This window comes from Hemitrygon akajei, unplaced genomic scaffold (genome assembly GCF_048418815.1).
Source record: "Hemitrygon akajei unplaced genomic scaffold, sHemAka1.3 Scf000080, whole genome shotgun sequence".
NCBI lineage: Eukaryota > Metazoa > Chordata > Chondrichthyes > Myliobatiformes > Dasyatidae > Hemitrygon > Hemitrygon akajei.
In genome coordinates this window covers 1,044,196-1,063,545 of record NW_027331966.1, presented here as the reverse complement: position 1 = coordinate 1,063,545, position 19,350 = coordinate 1,044,196, and the positions used below count along the sequence as shown (strand labels likewise).

Sequence of the window (19,350 nt, the reverse complement as noted above, 5' to 3'; positions counted from 1 at the left end):
CTGTTGATGTTGAGTATATTGTTTCTGGGAGCCGCTTTCTACGTTAAAACAGTTACTAAGTTTTCTACACAGAAAAAACCCTGCGGTGTAGACATGAAACCGGTGCTAGCAGGAACGTTTAATGGCACCTCGATTACCCATAAGCCCCTGGGTTTAAAATTTCGCTGCCTCTGAAGCAACGATCAAATGCGCAGGCATCAAGGTCGATGACGTCACCGAATAGCACGCATGCGCGCCGTACACAAAGGACCTCCGGATGATCGGTAAAGGTAAGAATGATTTTCCGGGCTACTATCTTAAACACCGACTGAGGGACATTTGCTGTGAACTCTGGACATCATAGTCCGCAATCCTGGGACAGTCCTGCTCTGTTCCCTCTCTCTCAGTCCCACGATCCGTACGCGGGCCCCGGTGAGCTTCCGGCTGATGAGGGAATGGGAACTGATGGATCTCTCGGACAGAGCTGATCTCCAGCTATCTAAATGCAAGGATTAGGAACTCGGAGAAAGGGAAAAAAAAACATCTTTTACATCACCAGTTGAGAAAATCACCTTTGTTCTTTCTCCAATCGTAGACAAGAGAAAATGTGCAGATGCTGGAACTCAGCATTCGTACTCTTTTCCATAGATGCTGCCTGGCCTGCTGAATTCCTCCAGCATTTTGTGTGTGTTGCTTGAGCTACCGCCTCTCGGTCTGCACTTTTCTACCGGTGAGAACATGTTTTGTCCCATTCTCTCTGGGCACATAATGATATCAAACACCTTTGTCCTGGGCAACTAATAGCTTTCACATCACAAATGTGCCAGACTCCAATGAGACAGAAAGACTACTGCCCTTCCGTTTATGTTCAATGGCATTGCCACACTGAGTTCAACACCATCTGTCACTTGGGGGAGGGTTCAGGGGAAATATTTATGTACAATACAGAAACTGGTGTTACAGTATTGTGGCGATTACAGTTGGAAAATTTACAAGTGGGAAGAAGTGGAGTGATATTTGGAAATCTGTCTTTGTAAAGTATCATTTAGCAAGCAAATCACATACAGAGGGTGTGCAAAAGCTCTAGTGAGAAAATCCTTCATAACCTGCAACAGGCTTGCGACATATTTTGTGTGAGAGTGCAGATGAACTCGATCAAATCCAGATGAGATCAAAGCTCTTATCGACAGTGATTTAGATAGATAGATAGATACTTTATTCATCCCCATGGGGAAATTCAACATCTTTTCCAATGTCCCATACACTTATTGTAGCAAAACTACATACAATACTAGCTAGCTGTTAAAAGAAATACCACCCTATTTAAAATTCAGTGTGCACGTCTTGTTGTCAGTGGGTGAAAATTGCACAGCACAAGGTGTTTTGACACACTGGTCATCGCAAATTAGATGGGACATTGGTGGAAAGGTGGGGAGACCTCCAGTGTCCCTGATACCCTCACATACAAGATATCATCCAGCTGCAGCTTGTAACCCTGCACTTTAAGGAGCTGGAGCTGGAAATGTATGAATTCTGGATCATCTGGGACTCAGAGGGGGTGATAGTTATGACATCAAGAGAGGTGAGTTACACCCAAGGTACAGGACACATTAAACTGGGTGAGAGTCAGAAAGGGGAATGAGGTTAAACAACCGTCGCAGAATAGCCTTGGGGCCATCTCCTACAACAACAGGTAGACCACTTTATAAACCGTTGGGGGGGGGGGTGGATAAATACCATATACATACCATATGTGGATATGGCCACATACCACACAGTCGGTATGTACAGACCACATGAGATCCTCAGTGATGTTTATGTTGAGGAACTTAAAGCTGTTCACTCTCTCAACCCCAGATCCATTGATGCCAATAGGGGTTAGCCCGTCTCCATTCTTCCTGTAATCCACAACCAGTTCCCTTGTTTTTGTGACATTGAGGGAGAGGTTGCTTTCTAGACACCCAGACAGATGCTGTTCAGACCTCAGACAGAGTCAGCAATCAAATGGTTGAGCCTGGTGCGATGAATGTGCTGAGCTGTGTATATCACAATGCAAGAAGCATTGTAGGACAGCCCGATGAGCTCAGGACAGGGAATTATGATATTGTAGCCATTATTGGGACTTGGTTGCACCCAACACTCAGAGATTTAGAGGAACAAACTTTGTAGAGATCACTGACAGTGCTAAGAAACAAAGGTTGAAATAGTAAGCAATTTTAACTTTTATATATTGAGTGGAACTCCCATACTGTAAAAGGACTAAATGGGGAAGAGTTTGTCAAATGTGCTCTTAATCTGGATGTAGAATTCCTAACGTAGAAGTGTGCAATAGACTGTTAGGAAATGATCCAGTGTTAGTGACTGAAATTAGTGTTCGGAAACACTTTGTATCTAGCGATCGTAATGACATAAGATTCCAAGTAAATATGTAAAAAGAGAGGGCTGGACGATGGGTTGAGAAAGGTCTCTAAATTGGAGAAAGGTCAATTCTGATGGTATCAGAAAGATCTAACAAGTGTGGATTGGGACAGGCTGTTTTTCTAGAAAAGGAGTACTTGTAAGTGGGAGTTCTTCAGAAGTGAGGGTGTAGAGTTTGTATGTGCCTGCCAAAATAAAAGTTGTAAGGTAACTGGTGCAGGGAACCTTGGTTTTCAAGAGATATTGAGACCCTGGATATTTTGTTCCTCTAAATGCCTCAGACTGTTGGGTGCAACCAAGACTCATTAATGAGTACAGTAATTAATGCCACACCCTGAGCTTATCTGACTTTTTGTTTAGTGGTCTTCAGTTGGATTCTTAAAGCTTCCCAATAGTTTTTGCTCTTTTGTTTGCCCTCACTTTGGCTTTTATGTTGGCTTTGGCTTCTCATTTCAGCCATGGTTGTGTCCTCCTGACTTTCCAATGCTTCCATTTAAGCTGTCTAATGCAACTACCTGCACTGGGACCATCGCTGGCCATACCCCTACCATCCAGGCTCCCATCCAAACTTCTTTTAAATGGTGAAACCAAACTCATATCCAACACTTGTGCTGACATCTCATTACACACTGTCACGAACATTTCAGTGAAGAGCTTTTCCACATGTTCCCATTAAATTTTCACCTTCCCCGCTTACCCATGACCACTGGTTGTGGTCCCACCCAACCTCAGTGGAAAAAGCTGCTTGCATTTATTTACCAATCTTCTCCCTCATCGTTTTGTATACTTCCAACAAATCCTCAAAGCAATGTGTAATTTCCTTGTTTATGTTTAGAGACTTTTTTAATTTTATAGAATGATGAGGGATGTTGATCGTGGGATAGCCAAAGGTTTGTTACATTGGTGTTTATAAATCAAAGTTTTGAGTATAAGAGTTGGAATGTAATGGTGAGGTTGTATCAGACATTGGTGAGACTGAATTTGGAGAATTGGGTGCAGTTTTGGTCACCTAATTACAGGAAGGATATTAATAAGGTTGAAAGAGTGCAGAGACGGTTTACAAGGATGTTGCTGGGACTTGAGAAACTGAGTTACAGAGAATGGTTGAATAGGTTAGGACTTTATTCCCTGGAACGTAGGAGAATGAGGGGTGATTTGATAGAGGTGTATAAGAATATGATGGGTATAAATAGAGTGAATGCAAGCAGGCTTTTTCCACTGAGGCCAGGGGAGAATAAACCCAGAGGTCATGGGTTAAGGGGGAAGGGGTAAAAGTTTAAAGGGAACATTGGGGTGTCTTCTTCACTCAGAGAGTGGTGGAGGTGTGGAATGAGCTGCCAGATGAAGTGGTGAATGTGGGCTCACTTTTGACATTTAAGAAAAACTTGGACAGGTATGTGGATGAGATGGGTTTGGAGGGATATGGCCCAGGTGCAGGTCATTGGGACTAGGCAGAAAAATGGTTCGGCACAACCAAGAAGAGTCAAAAGTCCTGTTTCTGTGCTGTAATGCTCTATGTTTCTATGGTTGAAATTTCCCAGGGATGAAATGGCTAACATGAGGGGGCATAGTTTTAAGCTGCTTGGAAATAGATACCGAGGGGATTTTGGGGTACGTTTTCTACACAGGTAGTGGTGGGTGCGTGAAATGCGCTTCCAGACATTTGTGTGAGATTCCCATCTGCATGTTAACAAAGGTTATTTGCGTCAGAGTGTTCAGTTACTGTGGGGCCAGCAGCCCATGCAGCTCAGTGGTAACAGGGAATAATACCAATGGAGAGAGTCAAACTGAGCCAAGTCACAGATTGGAGATGGCAGAAATGTCCCATTCTTATAGAGACAGGAGGAGCATCAGAGAGTTTGATGGTCATTCCAGATACCAGCATTGTGCCCAGTTAGAAGATGATTTCTCTCTCCAACTTGGGATGAACTTCACTGTAACAGTGTGATGTCAGATCACACCTTGACAACTCAAGTGATCTCATCTGAAATGTTGTCCTACACCCATTGATGGATTTTGTAAATCTTTTTTACAGGTTAAAAATGACAAGGAATTTGTCTACGGGAATCTCAAACACAACACGCCAGTTTTGCTGTCTTTGTCCAGATATTTAAGAAGTGCAGCAAGGGATTCACACGATCATCCTTCCTGCTCAGACGGTGGGGAGGGATTCACTCTATCATCTAACTCACTGGCATGCCCGTCATTTTACATGGGAGTTCACCTGCTCAGACAGTGGGAATGGATTCACTCGGTCATTTCAACTGAAGGTACTTCAGCAAGTTCACACTGGGCAGAGGCTGGTCATCTGCTGAATTTGTGGGAAAGGATTCACTCGGTCATCTGACCTAATGGCTCACCAGTGAGTTCACACTGGGGAGAGGCCGTTCACCTGCTCAGACTGTGGGAAGGGATTCACTCGGTCAGCTGACCTAATGGCTCACCAGCGAGTTCACACTGGGGAGAGGCCGTTAATCTGCTCAGACTGTGGGAAGGGATTCATTTCGTCATCTAAGCTGAAGATACATCAGAGAGTTCACACTGGAGAGAGGCCATTCACCTGCTCAGACTGTGGGAAGGGATTCACTCAGTCATCCTACCTACTGGTACACCAGTCAGTTCACACTGGGGAAAGGCCGTTCACCTGCTCAGAGTGTGGGAAAGGATTTACTCAATCATCCACCCTAATGGCTCACCAGCGAGTTCATAGTGGGGAGCGGCTGTTCACCTGCTCGGACTGTGGGAGGGGGTTCACTCGGTCATATAAACTGAAGGTACATCAGCGAGTTCACACTGGAGAGAGGCCATTCACCTGCTCGGACTGTGGGAAGGGATTCACTCAGTCATGTCTACTGAAGTTACATCAGCGAGTTCACACTGGGGAGCGGCCGTTCACTTGCTCAGACTGTGGGAAGGGATTCACTTGCTCATCTCAACTGAAGGTACATCAGCGAGTTCATACTGGGGAGAGGCCGTTCACCTGCACAGTCTGTGGGAAGGGATTCACTTTGTCACCTCACCTACTGAGACACCAGTTAGTTCATACTGGGGAGTGGCCATTCACTTGCTCAGTCTGTGGAAAGGGATTCACTGAATCATCTTTCCTGCAGAGACACCAGTCAGTTCACACTGGGAAGTGGCGGTTCACCTGCTCAGACTGTGGGAAGGGATTCAATCGGTTATCTCACCTGCTGTCACACCAGTCAGCCCATACAGGGAAAGGGCCGTTCACCTGCTCAGTCTGTGGGAAGGGTTTCATTTCGTCATCTCAACTGAAGATACATCAGCGATTTCACACTGGGGAGAGGCCGTTCTCCTGCACAGACTGTGGGAAGGGATTCACTATGTCATCTCATCTGAAGGTACATCAGAGAGTTCACACTGGGGAGAGGCCATTCACCTGCTCAGACTGTGGGAAGGGATTCACTTCGTCATCTCAACTGAAGGTACATCAGAGAGTTCACACTGGGGAGAGGCCGTTCACCTGCTCAGACTGTGGGAAGGGATTCACTCGGACATCTCAACTACAGAGACACCAGCGAGTTCACACTGGGTAGAGGCCGATTTCATGCTCAGACTTTGGGAAAAAATTCTCTCAGCCAAATGCACCAAATGTGTATCACTGTTGACACTGGGGAGATTCCGTTCAACTGCTGTGAATGTGGGAAGCGATTCACTCAGTGAATTAACCTTGTGTAACTCTCACTTCAGCTAGCAGCTTAATATAAGGGGTGATAGACCCCAGCCTGGCTAAACTTAAGAAATCTCGTTTGGATGGATGCTGTGTGATGTGTCCCCTGCTACAAATCAGTACCCTGAAATAACAGTAAACAATATGTGATTAAACAATTGAGTTTTGTAATTCTTACTTTGACCAGAGGGTTAGTAAAGAAAACAAATAAAAAAAAGAAAAAGGGCCCACTCTCTCCATTTGCATTTTCTCATCTCTCCCTGGCAAAAGACCATGAAAATCACTCTTCCAGACTCACAAGAAAGGACATTTCTGTCATTGGACAGCCCCACACTCCAAAACCCTGTTATCTCTAGTCATAGCCTAAACATTGCTGCTACTGAGAAACCATTACCTCAGCTGGGAAACATTACTGAGAGGTTGTTACATCAGCAGTGAAACCTTACAGCATGTAAGACTTGTGACACTCTACCGGGTTCACACTGGGGAGAAAGTTTCAATGAGCTGCATACTGGATACTTGTCCATCACCATTGCTGAATGCAATTTCGACAGTGTCTCTCGGTGCTGAACTCTGCAATTATTGCTGCTGCTCACCACACCCGGTTCTGCACCCTGGTCACTGGGCATGGGAGGAGTTTCTTCTGCTGCACATTCACCTTTAATGGGACTGGAGTTTAATATTCTGCATCTGAGACAAATAAATCAGTTCTATTTTAAACTCTGTCTCTGGTACTTAGTGAATTTATAACACACCTAGTGTACAGTAGAGAGTCAACTCAGGCCAGCTGGACCCTGCCAGTGATTCAGTTCCACGACAGTCCTTTTAAATCCTCTCCTGTTGTTCATCTCTCGCTCTCCCTGGATGGTGATCCAGTGGTGACGGATTCCAAACAGACACCACTCTGTGGTGAAGAGGTTTCCTTTGAGTTTTCTGCAGAGTGAAGAAGTCGAGGAGAAGGAAATCAGAAGTGGGGCATGGCAATGTCAGAGTAGAAACATTTTGAAGCTGATTGACAGAGAAAATCTTTTGTTTGTCTGACTGATGACACGAACAATACCTGTGGTGAAGTGCTCCACTGGTCGAGGAACATGTGTGTGTTGGGAAATGCTTTATCTGTTAAGGGAGTTGTTCCTGCTTGTTTATCTTGTAATATTGTATCCGGATGGTTATTATTGATTGTCCTACCTGAAATAATGTATTGATTAATGTATAATTTTGTCACCATCTCATCTGCTTAGATTGTTGGGATGTCTCCCATGGAGGATCATTCTCGTTCCACTGATTAATGTTTCATTCCATAGTGATGATTATTTTTTCTGAGTTGGCCTCTCATTTAAGTTTTCTGGTCTGTATTTCTTATCACAATTGCATATACACACATGGAGTGCTGAATCCAGTTCATTTTTGATGAAAATATATATACCTAGAAGTTTTATCTGACTGTTCTGTGATATTTTTTATTTTATGTGTGTTATTTCTCTTCCTCCATCTGTCCAAGGTAGTGTTAATCTAAGTGGGTTTGAGTGTAAATAGTCTTTTCTAAAGCTTTCTTTACGTTCTTGTTTATCTTTCTAAATTTTACTGATTGAAATGGGACCAAGATATTTTTATTAAAAAAAAAGTCGATGTCAGTATTGATGAAAGTGTTTATTGCCTGTGTTGTATTTGTTAATTACTGAGCTCTATTTGGTAGTTTTTTTTAAAGCCTTGAACTGAATTTTGTCAAAGGTTTCCCCTATTTTGCACTACTTTCTATTTTCTTTGCTTGTTGATATTCCAGATACGTGGGTATCAAGAGTCCCAGTGAAGGGTCTTGGCCCGAAATGTTGATTCCCATCCATAGATGCTGCCTGACATGCTGAGCTCCTCCAGCACTTTGTGTGTAGCTCTCTAGATTTCTAGCATCTGCAGGTCCTTTTGTTTCCCAGATACTTATATGTTTCTTGAAAGAAGAAGCCAAGAACAAGCTGGTAGTGGGGTTGTGTGGCTCTGTTGGTAAAATCTTAAATAAAATCATTAGAAAGAAGTGTAAAATCTGTGGGTAGAATTAAGGAACAGCAAATGTAAAAAAGAATCCCTGATGAGAATTGTACAGAGACCCCCAAACAATAGTAAGAATGAGGTCCTCAAATTACAATGGGAGATAGAAAATGCATGCCAAGAGGGCAATGTTACAGTAGTCATGGGGATTGTCATGCAGGTGATTAGGAAAATTGGGATGGTGTTGGTCTCAAGAGGAGGAATTCCTTGAATGCCTACAAAATGCTTTTTTAGAGCAACTCGTGATTGAGCCCACTTGGGGGTCAGCTTTTCTGGATTGGGTGTTGTAATAAACCAGAATTAATTAGGTCACTTAAGTCCAAAGAACTTTTAGGGGTAAGTGATCTTAATGTGATCAAATTCACCCTGACATTAGAGAAGGAGAAGCTAAAGTCAGGTGGAATAAAGAGAATTAGAGAGGCACGAGAGAAAAATTGGTCAAAATTGATCAAAAAATACATGGGCCGGGACGAAAACAGAGCAGCAATGTCTGGAATTTTTGGAAGGCACAGGATATATACAGTGGCATGCAAAAGTTTGGGCACCCCTGTTCAAAATTTCTTTTACTGTGAATAGCTAAGCGAGTAAACGATGACCTGATTACAAAAGGCATAAAGTTAAAGATGACACATTTTTTTATATATTTTAAGCAAGATTACATTTTTATTTCCATCTTTTACAATTTCAAAATAACAGAAACGGAAAAGGGCCCGAAGCAAAAGTTTGGGCACCCTGCATGGTCACTACTGAGTAGCACCCCCTTTGGCAAGTATCACAGCTTGTAAACACTATTTTTAGCCAACCAACAGTCTTTCAGTTCTTGTTTGAGTAAATTTCTGGGTTCACTCATAAGTAGCAAAGTACTGACTGTGGAAATTACGAATGAGAATATTATTCGAGTCACAGAGAGCAGCAGTACCGAAACAGGCCCTTCTAGTCCTTGCTGACCTGTTTTTGATGTTACTGCCTGGTTCCAACTACCTGCACCAGAGCCTCCATACACCTCCCATCCACGTCCTCACCCAAATTCCTCTTTAGTGTCTAAATCAAACCCACATCCTCCACTTCCACTGGCAGCTCATTCCACACTCTCACCAACCTCCGAGTGAAGAATTCCCCTTCAGATTCCCCGAAAATAATTCACTTTCACCCTGAACGTATGTCCAATGTCAGGGTGAGAGGGAGGACGGGGCAGAGAGGGAAGACAGTAAGGGGAGGGGGTGGTCGAGTGCGGAGAGGGAAACAGAGTGAAGAGTTTATACTGAATATCTTTCAGAAAAATGTAATTGAACTTGCTGCAAACCTACTCTCCATATCCTGTACATTATTAACCAAATTATTGATCTAGATGACAATAATGGTTGATGTTCAAAGTAAATGTTATCAGAATACATATATGTCACTACATACAACCCTGAGATTGTTTTTCCTACAGGAACACTTAGCAAATCTATAGAATAGTAACAGGATCAATGAACGATCAAGTGGAGCATAGAATTCAACAAACTGTGCAAATGCAAATATCATTAAATATCAATAAATAATGAGAGCAATGGGGTGTAACCCTGGGGAACCTCACTAGGCCCGGGCCTCGAGTCCAATAAATAGCCTCCCACCATCACTCTCTGCTTCCTACCATCAAGACAACTGTGCATCCAGTGAGCCAGCTCTCCCTGGATCCCGTGTGATCTGACTTTCCACAGCAACTTACCATGTGAACCTTATCAAAGGCCTCGCTGATGCCCATATCGGCCACGATCCTGGGACAGAGGTGTCACCGATCAGAGGGCATGGATTTAAGCAGAGGATGAAGAGGTTTAGAGGGATCTGAGGAAGAGATTTCTCACTCAGAGGGTAGCTGAAATCTGGAACACACCGCCCGAGGTGGTGGTGGAGGCAGGTCCCTTCACAACATTTACGAAGTGGGTGAGCATTGAAACTGCCGAGATACAGTCGGCTATGAACCAAGTGCTGATAAATGGGACCAGTGTAGACAGTGAGTGGATGGTCAGAACAGGTATGGCCGGCCAAATGCCTGTTTCCGTGCTGTGTGATCCACCACTCCGGACATGCTAAATTAACAATGCAAGGCATTGATTTCAAAACTCCACACCCCTCTCCAACCTGAAATAAACCAGACTGCACCCTTTTGTCACCACTGTGAGTATCTGTTTCTGTCAAGGTAACATACAAGTTGATCACTTTTGCTAAACAACTGGCAATTGATGAAGTTCCTGTGTCTTCTTCCATTAATGTTGCTGCCTTACAGCAAAACTAACCCTCTCACTGTGTCAGAATCAGTGATTAAATCAGACCCCAAACACTGTGCTTTCACCCCTGCACGTTATAACTGGAACCATCTCACTGAGGTTCTGATGGAGACATGGGATCACATCTCCCCTGCTTCTGACTTTTCAAATACCCTCAGAATGGTTTTCTGATTCAGTCTGAAGGTTATGGTACATTCAGCCCGTCGTCAGACCTGACAAACCATGTCTTCCCACAGCTAGTTCCACCTGTTGGTGTGTCCTCTTTCCTCCAGCTCCAGGGAAGCTGCATCTCCACACAAACTCCTCACTTGAGACGACTGTCTGTACCTGTGACACAGGAAATCACATCTCTGTCACTCTCCTGATACCGTGTCTGACCTGCTCACCCCCGGGTATCCTCCCTCAACAAGCCTCTTCCTCAGTCACCATCTGTGAGATTATTTAAAAATACAATCACTGTAAAACGATCTATCAGACAGCTCCTGTACCTCTCCATCCCGGACGATGGGTTGCTGATTAAAACTCTCTCTCCTCAGCCCCTTCCCTATTCACTTTCCCTTTGCAAACTCCAGATATGCCAGCTGATCCGAATCCACTGTGAGGACATTTATATCTCACAGGAGGATGTAGAAACCCGTGTTGTTCTCTGATACAGAGGTCATTGACACCACCACTCAGCCGGGCCGGGCAGCATCTATCAGAGAGAAAAAACACACTCCCACCCCACCCCCCGCATAAAACAATGCAATCAGAGGTTTATGATAATTTTCAATATTAAAGATTGCCCTGACACAAACTGATGAAATGCCTCACAAGGAAACATAATGCTGAGCAATTCTTTTTCAATCTGGGCATAACGTGTTTCTGGATCAGATAATGAACGAGTTGCATGTGCCACTTGTAGCCATTCCTTATCATGTTATGATCATTTTCAACATCAGTAGATTGCCCAGAGGGAATCGGAATGAAAATGTTTGGACACCAGGAAGTCCCGCTCGGAGCGGATAGTTCAAAGGTTAATTTATTATCAAAGCAGGTATCCGTAAACAATTCTTGAGCTTTTTTTCTTCTCCGGAAAAACACGAAAGTCGTTCAGAGAGAAAAATCAAACTCCCACCTCAACCCCCGTATCAAAAAGACAGCATCCCGATCATCAAACCCCCAAAATCCACCCCTCCCGCACAAAAGGGAACAATATCGTCGACCGCCACCCCCCCCCCCCCCCCCCCCCCCCCAAACAACCCTACCCGCACAACTGCGGAGGAGCCGATGTCACCAGTGTAGAGGCGGCCGCGTCGGGAGCAGCGGACACAACGGGCGACCCCGGAAGATTCACAGGTGAAGTGTCCCCTCACCTGGAAGGATGTTTGGACAACGGAGAGAGTTCGACCGTCCGGCCCTTTCACTGTGACACCCCGAACTCCACATCAAATCCGTCCAAACGAATCTGGGAGAACTTTAATGACCAATAAATATAAATCCTCTCAGCGATCAGCTGTCTGAATGATTCCCTGACTCTGAGAGGCAGGGGTATCTATGGTCCACACCGTCAGGGTGTTGAGTTTACTAGGAGACAAAGACTGCAGGGACGAGAGGTTTTCTGTTGACTGATACACTGTGTGTGGACCCCGCTGGCAATTCTGGTGTTGTGACCCGAATCGAGACAAACACCACGCTGCCCACTCCACCAACAACACGGCACAGCCGGACACATAACAGGGGACTTTACATCCCACAACACTGGATTCAGCGATGAAACCCGTGATTAATGTTGTTGTCCCACCGAAAAATCCATTAAAGTGCTTTTAAATACGAGCTCTCCCCCACAGGTGACGTCACACAGCTCCCCCCCCCACTCGCCTGACGTCACACATGGGCTCCCCACACCGGGATCTGCCCTGACGGGCGCGGTGTGTTACGTCACCCACGTGCTGCTGTGCTCGAGCTTTATCGGTTTAACGGCTGGGCTAATAATTAAGTGTTTATAAACATAGACTGATTTAACTGAAACCTGCACATTTCCTGTGTGGGTCTGAATTGTGTGATGGGATGGGATGGGAATCGAAATTATAACTCTGAGAACTCTGTGAACTGGGGGTGGCTGAAAAGGGATCGGGGAAGATATGGAGGGAAAAAACTAAATACGTGTCTGGTGTAAATCTGGAAATAATATAGGGAAATAATGAAATAATTTGGGAAATGCGGCGGTGGGTCGGGCAATATGTGAAGGGGGTGGAACAGTCACCGAGTCACGTGATCCTGTTTACCGCAGATCGTCAGCATTTTCCGAGGCTCCGCCCAACGCCGGTGACGCAATAAGCACATTGCGCATGCTCACATTCCCGGGAACGGCAGTGTTTTTTCGTTCTTTGTGAAAGCGGGACGGCGGTGAGATCGGGATCGGGAGGGGGTTCTCGCCCCCTTGGACGGGGAGCCGGAGACGGATTATTCTCTGCGGGGCAACACCAACAATTTCCCTTCGGTGAGTATTGAAGCCGGTCCCGAGCGGGGCGGTCTGACGTTGGGTAGTGAGTTCACTTTCCCGAACTCAAACAAGAGAAAATCTGCAGATGCTGGAAATGCGAGCAACGCGCACAAAATGCTGGAGGAACTCAGCAGGCCGGGCAGCATCTAGGGGAAGAATACAGTCGACATTACCGGCCGAAACCTTTCGGCAGGACTGGAGAATAAAAGGTGGGGGTGGGGAGGGAGAGAGAAACACAAGGTGATCGGTGAAACCTGAAGGGGGAGGGGATGAACTTTCCCGAACTGGCGGCCTCGCCTCGCTTCCTTCACAGAATCTGCCGGGGTCGGTCCGGGTTGTGAGACCTTCACACCGAACCGTCTGAGATGAGCCGCCGCTCAGCCCCTGTTGTTCTGGTCCTATTAGCAGGATGACGTAAACATATTTCTGTATTGTTACTGACAGAGAAATGTACAATTTGTGTTCCGTGTGTTATCTGAATGTACTTGCCTGTGATGCTGCCACAAGTCAGTGTTTCTCTGTACCTGTACCTTCCCGTACTTGTGCACTTGGTAATAAGTTCAACAGGACCTGAGAAATCTCAGTGAGATTTGATTAGTGATGATCATCTTGGCAGCTCGGTAGGTCGAATGTATGAGACAATACACTGTTAAATGCAAAACCCTGAACAGTGTTGATGATCAGAGGGATCTTAGACTCCAAGTTCATCGTTCCCTGAAAGAGACTGCACAGATTGATCGGGTGGTTAAGAAGGCAAATGGCATGGTTGTCTTTATTAGTTGAAGCATTGAGTTCAAATGTCGGGAAGTTGTGTTGCAGCTTTGTAAAACTAGTTAGACCACATCTGGAGTGTTTCATACAGTTCTGGTCGCCCCCATTCTCGGAAGGATATCGGGGCTTTGGAGTGGGCACAGAAAAGGTTTACCAGGATATTGCCTGGATTAGAGGGCCTGAGCTTTAACGGGAGGTTGGACAAAATTGTGTTGTTTTCTCCGGAGCTGTGCCGGCTGGGGTGAGACTGGATAGACGTTTATAAGATTACCAGAGGATTAGAAGCCATGTCTCAGAAAGGCAGCGTCCATTATCAAGGACCTCCAGCACCCAGGGCATGTGGTTTTCTCAATGTTACCAGCAGGTAAGGAGGTACAGAAGTCTGAATGCTCACACTCAGTGATTCAGGAACAGTTTCTTCCCCTCTGCCATCCGATTGCTAAATGGATATTGAACCCTTGAACACTACCTCACATTTAAAATATATAGTATTTCTGTTAGTTGCACGATTTTTAATTTATTCACAGAAACATAGAAAACCTACAGCACAATACAAGACCTTCGGCCCACAAAGTTGTGCCAACATGTCCCTACCTTAGGAATTACTATGGTTACCCATAGCCCTCTATTTTTCTAAGCTAGTATTTCTTTATTTTTCTCCAGTGTCTCCAGGTACCTATCCAAAAGACCATATTCTACCCACCTCCACCAACGTTGCTGGTAGCCAATTCCACACACTCACCACTCTCTGAGTAAAAAAACTTATCCATAACATTTCCTCTGCAACTACTCCCCAGCACCTTAAACCTGTGCTGTCTTTTCATAACCATTTCAGACCTGGGAAAAACTCTCTGACTATCCACACAATCAGTGCCTCTCATCATCTTGTACACCTCTATCAGGTCACCTCTCATCCTCCGTTGCTCCAAGTAGAAAAGGCCGAGTTCTCTCAAACTATTCTAATAAGGCATGCTCCCCAATCCAGGCAACATCTGTGTAAATATCCACTGCACCATTTCTATGGTTTCCACATGCTTCATGTAGTGAGGCAACCAGAATTGAGCACAGTGGGGTGTGACCAGCATCACATATAGCTGCAACATTACCTCTCGGCTCCTAAGTTCAATCCTACAATTGATGAAGGTCAATGCATCATATGCCTTCTTAACCACAGAGTCAACCTGCGTAGCAACTTTGAGTGTCCCATGGACTGGGACCCCAAGATCCCTCTGATCCTTCACACTGCCAAGAGTCTTACCATTGATGTTATATTCTACCATCATGTTTGACCTAACAAAATGAACCACTTTACAGTTATCTTGGTTGAACTTCATCTGCCACTTTAGAGCCCATTTTTGCATCCTATCAATGTCCCACTGAAACCTCTGACAGCCCTCCACACTATCCACAACTCCCCCAACCTTTGTGTCATCAGCAAACTTGCTAACCCATCCCTCCACTTCCTCATCCAGGTCATTTATCAAAATCACAAAGAGTAAGGGTACCAGATCTACTGTAAATGATTTAGTTGTTTGTTTTTATTATTTTATTTTAGGTTTTTTTCTTTCTATAATATGTATTGCATTGAACTGCTGCTGCACAGTTTTCAAATTTCATGACACACACCGGTGATAATAAACCTGATTCTGATTCTGAGTGGACAGACAATCTATTTTTCCTGGGGGTTGAAATATCTAATATATTTAAGGTGAGAGGAGATGTAAGCAGCAAGTTTGTTTCTTTACACAGAACGGTGGGTAGCTGGAAAACTCTGCCTGGGGTGGGAGACCCGACTGGTCACGTGACCCCGTTTGCCCCTCCCATTTAACAGCAGATGGGCAGCACCTGTGCATCTGTTTCTGAGGCCCTGCCCTCCGGATGATGTGACACTCACTTCACGCATGTTCACTGTCTCCGGCCGGGCGGTGTTTTCTTTTCCGCTCAGTGCTGAAGTGCATCATCTGTGGGATCGAGCGAAGGGTCCTCACCTCCTGGGTGGGGGAGCCAGGGGTCTGGATCACTGTCTGTGGGCCGAAGATATTGCGTTCCCATCGGTGAGTACTGAGACTGATCCCAAGCTGGGAGATCTGATGTTGGCCGTGAGCCCCGAACTGAGAACCAATTACTCATTTATTTTCCGATTATCTGGGCTGGTCAAAAATGTGTAGACTTCACTTAATCTGCATTGAACGATCCAAACCTGGAGCCCAGGCTGTCTATTTCTGCAGAGTTGAAATGGGAGACCCACCAACAGATCACGTGAGGCTGTTTACTGCAGATCTTCCCTACCCTTCACTTTGTGATGCAAGATGACGTGGTGTGTGCTCAGAGTCCCTGGCTGGGTCAGGATGCTTCCTCTATGTTGTGTTGGGGAATCTGATGTTGGTCACTGAGTCTCGTTAACTTCCCCCGACTCGCCTCGTTTCCTGTGGCTGCTCACAATTGCAGTTGAGCTTTCTGGCTGTTGTGTCTTCTCCCGGACTGGGGTGGGTGAGAAAGGAGAACGTCCCAGGTTTTGGGGATCTTTGATTTCACTGCCTGCTTTACCGAGGGACTGGGAAGTCTAGGGGGAGAGTGGTTTCTGTGATGTGCATGTGGCCAAGTGGTTAAGCAATCTGAAGGTCATGAGTTTGAGCCTCTGGCCAGGCAGTGCGTTGTATCCTTGAGCATGGCACTTAACCACACATTGCTCCTGCACGTTTATAGCCCAGATGGATCAAATCACCTAATCCTGTTCCTGTGTCTTATGTATTACCATGACAGAATGATGGCTCCTTCTTATCCCATATTGTTTTGTGATGTGTGAGGGACAATAAAAGATTGTTCACTGAGATTATTATATTTGGCTTCAACGTTTAAATTTCAGTGAGTTTTGTTCTTAGTAACATTAAGCAGAAATGTTTGGTTCTCCTTTTCATTGTTAATGTGCTTCATTATCTCTCTGGTTAATGTTAGACCTGTGATGAGAGGTTTATTGGAAGAAAAACCCCAACTGGAAGCAAACCATGACTTAAGATGTGGGAACAGCAAGAAGTGAACTGGCCCGAGGACTGAGAGCATCAACTGGAGAGTAGAACTCTGAATCAGCTGACTTGGAGTTCCCAGTGAGTCAGTGAGGAGGAAGTTTGGTGAGTCTCATTTACTCAAACACTGGTCCTTTATACATTACATACCTGTACAATAGAAGGTGAGAAATAGTTGGTGAGACTGAATGTGCCCAGAAGAACCATTTATGCCTCTGTCAGGCACAGTTGCAAGCACTCCAGGTCTGGTAATGTGCTTCCAGCAGCCCAGCCCTTTAAAATCACTTGCATTTTGTGGAAGTCAAATCTGGATAAAGTGGTGGAAATCGGGCAGAATCTCAAGTTGCTGGAGATCTGCACTAAAAACTGAAAATGTTTGAAGTCATCCTGACAAAATGTTATTAACCTGAATTGTACAGATTGTTCCTCTCCCCACAGCTGTTCCTTACATGCTGAGCAGTTTGGTAATTCCAATTTCTTTTTATTTCATTCACTCTGGATTGGTTTATGTTTCCTGAAATGTACCGGTTTTAATGTGGAAGTGGAAATGGCTCACCCTGTGATAGTTGAACAATAAAGTAACCACAACTTTTCCCTGAAAATTACCCTGGTGCCAATTAGTTTGTTATTCCTAGAAATGTGTTCAGTACAGTTGTTGTGAACAAGGTTTACAAGAATAATCTCAGGAATGTTCGGTGTTATGTATGAGGAGCATTTGATTGTTTTGGACCTGTGCTCAATGGAGTTCAGAGGGACGGTGGGTGTGGTGGGGGATGTTTGGTTAAGTAAACCTACCAAATGCTGAAAAGCCTGGATGCAGTGGACATGGAGAGGATGTTTCCATTAGACTGTGATCTGACAGCACAGTCTCAGAATAAAGAAGCTTCCCTTTAAAACTGAGTGGAGAAAAAAATTTGGCCAGAAGATGTCTGATCTGTGGAATTTGTTGCCACAGAGGTTGGTTGAAGCAGCCATTTGGGTATATTTATGACAGAGATTAACATATTCCTGATTGCTGAGTAGCTCAGGGTTACAGGAGGAAGGCAGGAATATGGTGTTGGAATGAAAATCAGCTGTGGTTAAATGGTGGGGCAGACCAGATGGATCGAATCACCTAATTCTGTTCCTGACTGAATGATGGCTCCTCCTTATCCCATATTGTTTTCTGATGAGTGAGTGACAATAAAAAAATGTTTACTGAGATCATTATATCAGCCTTTAACGTTTTGTTCGTAGTAACTTTAACTAGAAATGTTTGGTTCTCCTTTTTATTGTTATTGTGCTTCATTGTCTCTCTGGTTAAAGTTAGAGGTTTATTGGAAGAAAAACCCCAACTAGAAACAAACCACGGCTGAAGACAAGGGAACAACAACAAGTGAACCAGCCTGAGGACTGAGAGCATTAACTGGAGAGAACAGCTCTGCCTCAAGAGACTCGGAGATTCCATTGATTCAGTCAGGAGAAAGTTTGGTGAGTCTCATTTACTCAAACACTGGTCCTTTAGACATTACATACCTGTATAAGGGAAGGTGGGATATAGTTGCAGTGAGACTGAATGTGCCTAGAACAACCAGTTTTGCCTCTGTCAGACCCAGTTGCAATCACTCCAGGTCTGGTAATGAGCTTCCAGCAGCCCAGCCCTTTAAAACCACTCCCATTCTGTGGAAGTCGAATCCGGATAAAGTCACTCAGAGACCGTACAGTACAAACTCTTTATTCCAAGCACCCGGGGCTTATTTAGTTAGTCGCTCAAACAGGAACAGTCTGTGACTGTTCCCACCCAATCCACTAACTGACTAACAATTCCCCTTGCACCACAGATATATCCATCCAGATACGCCCACACAAGACAGGCTGGAGCCAAAGATATTTACTACATGACAGGCTGGAGCCCCTAAAGACAAACTACAAAATAGTCATAATGGTTTACACACACAGAACAGACTGAAGCTGTCCTATCTCTACATGTGAATGCGCAACGAGATAGGCATCTTGAAACCCTAGCTAGCTACCCGCAAGAAGAAACATGGCTCAGCACATCGGTTGATCATCAGCAGTTTCTTTCAGAAAAACAGGCTGCTATTGTTTAACGAAGTGTTAACCATTTTACAGACTTTATCCTTCCCTCCTTTTGATCATTACATTATCAACAACGCAGAAACTTTTTACAGAGAAAGCAATTGACGACAGCATTGACTTATCAGTGGGTAAAGACAGTGTACAACAGTAATTGTAACAAAGATATGTACAACTATCAGGACATAATGCAGTATCATGCCCCACATATTACCAAACAGGCCTTCAAAGATCACCATTTCGACCCTTCGGTGAACCCGTGTAAATCCTGCCCTACTTTCTTGATGCCATCAATCTCCTTTGCAGTGTGCTCGGAGAGGGGTGTAATGTTAGTAGATTCATCAGGGATATACGTGCAGTATTCTGTGTCAATAACAGCACAGCTTCCCTCTTTCTCAGCTGGGATAAACTCTAAAGCTGTACGATTGTGTATGACTGTTTGCCAGATTGCAATCATTTCAGTGGATATTTCTGTTACTTGGCCCTGTGTTTCTGTCAGGTCCCCTGCAGTATTGTGGCCAGCTCCTCAAGTGCTGTATCCAAATTGATGATCTCTCATGAATTCTTGGCTACTCCATAGGAGAGAAAAGTAAT

At 44.7% G+C, this 19,350-nt stretch overlaps 2 protein-coding genes across 6 annotated transcripts in view; one reads left to right on the top strand and one right to left on the bottom strand.

Annotated features, from left to right (window-relative positions):
* The window catches only part of LOC140722568 (uncharacterized), a 424,481-nt gene that overhangs the window by 336,632 nt on the left and 68,499 nt on the right, over positions 1-19,350 (bottom strand). The gene's annotated exons all lie outside the window — the stretch shown is intronic.
* LOC140722576 (uncharacterized) overlaps positions 1-19,350 on the top strand; it is a 168,382-nt gene that overhangs the window by 117,717 nt on the left and 31,315 nt on the right. For 2 of the 5 annotated variants that reach the window (XR_012097673.1, XM_073037291.1), the window contains exons 1-3: positions 12,739-12,883; positions 16,613-16,785; positions 17,986-18,150. The exons of 1 other annotated variant lie outside the window; for it this stretch is intronic. The gene's annotated coding sequence lies outside the window, so the exon portion shown is untranslated. Of the gene's footprint in view, positions 1-12,738; positions 12,884-16,612; positions 16,786-17,985; positions 18,151-19,350 lie in introns of those variants that run through there. 2 more of the 5 variants (XM_073037293.1, XM_073037294.1) reach the window with 2 other exon arrangements.